Here is a 1,987-nt window from a genome sequence, read left to right on the forward strand (position 1 = left end):
TCTTTGATTTTTTCTTCTACAACCAACTTTTTGTCTTTAGGCAACTTTAGATACATGTCACTAATAAATACTTGATTTTCCATGAATTTGTAACGACCTATAGTACCAACAATGTCTTTCAGAATAAAGCTTTCTGTTTCATGGTATGTTTGATAAATGGCATGTAGTCTAGAGATTTCTACAGAACGTTCTAGGTCTATAGTTTTTAACTTATTGRTATATGTARACAACTCTTCCYCCAGATGTTTTYCATACGTTRCTAAAGTTYAAAGATATGTCRTGTCATGTTTTGAAGTGTTTTCARATGCTTTCWSCAWCGTTTTCCACACTAKTCTAGATTTAGACTCTGTATTAATTTGTTTTATATCGAGTTGCTTTTTTGTTTCCTCCAGGTTTTCCAAGGTTTGACATTCCATAGAGATAAATTCCATATTCCAATCATATCTGCGTCTTATTTCCATCAACTTGTCCCACAGCTTTGCAAAACCCACTAGCATATTATTTTCCATCTCTTCAGTAGGTATACTACATAATTCCTCAGAGGAGGGAATGCTCTCTGTTTGCTGTTGTTTTGAATGAATCGGTGAACTGACGAGAAACAGAACTGATATAATAGTGATGTCATAAGAGCTGAACATTCTGTTGCCATGGAGATCATATATTCCATTAAACAAACTGATGATGTCACTGATGACATCATCATCATCATTAGCATATAGCTGCTCTATTTATGCATTTCCATTGGAACAGACTGATTTCACTGATGACTTCATCATCATCATCATCAAAATTGCTAAAAATTGAATTTGCTAAAAAGTATAAAGAGTTAGAATTTCAAAAGTCATAGCCAGAATGTCCTGAATGTGCTGAACATTTTCATATATGAATGTTGAAGTAGCATAAAAGTTGTGGAAGGAGGTTTCTTAGCTGTTCTTAGCTAAAGTTTTCAGCTAAAGAGGCATTCACACTAGCATTTTCACCGGAAATGTAAATTCTCTAGTTTCTAATAATCGGGTCAAAGGCTGAAATAACAATAAGAATAAGACATAAATAAGTTTTATAATTTTTTGTTTGAGCTCACATCGAGCTCATTGTCTGCCCCCCCTGCCTTTTTTTATTCTTTCAGAGAGATATATTTTTATAGTTCATGATTTATAATGTTTCTTTTCTGTGAAAGACCTAAAATTCAGCATAAACCTTTTTGTACAACATAATTATGACATAACATGTTATAAAATGGTTTTGTGAATTATTTTTAATTCCAGTTGTGTTAAAGTTTCCTTGTAAACAGTTTAAATAACCAGTAAAATCAAACATGAACATTTTTTTTATAATTGTGTTGACTATCAGAGTGAAACTGGTCATAATGTCTGTGGTTTTGCTCCAGACGGGTTTAGATTGTAAACGATTGTTTCTGACCTCAGTAATGATTGTGGCTGATTGTTCTCCATCGGCTGCTGCTGAGGCCCCTGCTGGCCCCCGCTCCTCCAGGAGGCGCAGGGAGGACTGCAGCTCCAAACAGGTCCGCGTGAAAAGACGGAGGTCGAACGATGAGTAACCAACAACATTCTCCTCCTTCAGTTTTGTCTCCATCCACCTGATGGCAGCACCGTGGGCCTCTGAAGATCTGACAGGTTCTTCCTGCAAACCTGAGCCTCTACACACCTGAGCCTCTACACACCTGAGCCCCTACACACCTGAGCCTCTACACACCTGAGCCTCTACACACCTGAGCCTCTACACACCTGAACCTCTACACACCTGAGCCTCTACACACCTGAACCTCTACACATCTGAACCTCTACACACCTGAACCTCTACACACCTGAGCCTCTACACACCTGAACCTCTACACATCTGAACCTCTACACACCTGAGCCTCTACACACCTGAGCCTCTACACACCTGAACCTCTACACACCTGAGCCTCTACACACCTGAGCCTCTACACACCTGAACCTCTACACACCTGAGCCTCTACACACCT

At 38.8% G+C, this 1,987-nt stretch overlaps 1 protein-coding gene across 1 annotated transcript in view; it reads left to right on the forward strand.

Annotated features, from left to right (window-relative positions):
* Window positions 1-1,460: 1,460 nt before the first annotated feature.
* LOC106522219 (phosphofurin acidic cluster sorting protein 2) overlaps window positions 1,461-1,987 on the forward strand; it is a gene marked incomplete at its 3' end in the record, with an annotated part of 79,345 nt that continues 78,818 nt past the window's right edge. The window contains 1 exon segment of the mRNA XM_014015143.1: window positions 1,461-1,766.

This window comes from Austrofundulus limnaeus, unplaced genomic scaffold, assembly GCF_001266775.1.
Source record: "Austrofundulus limnaeus strain Quisiro unplaced genomic scaffold, Austrofundulus_limnaeus-1.0 Scaffold123, whole genome shotgun sequence".
NCBI classification, from domain to species: domain Eukaryota; kingdom Metazoa; phylum Chordata; class Actinopteri; order Cyprinodontiformes; family Rivulidae; genus Austrofundulus; species Austrofundulus limnaeus.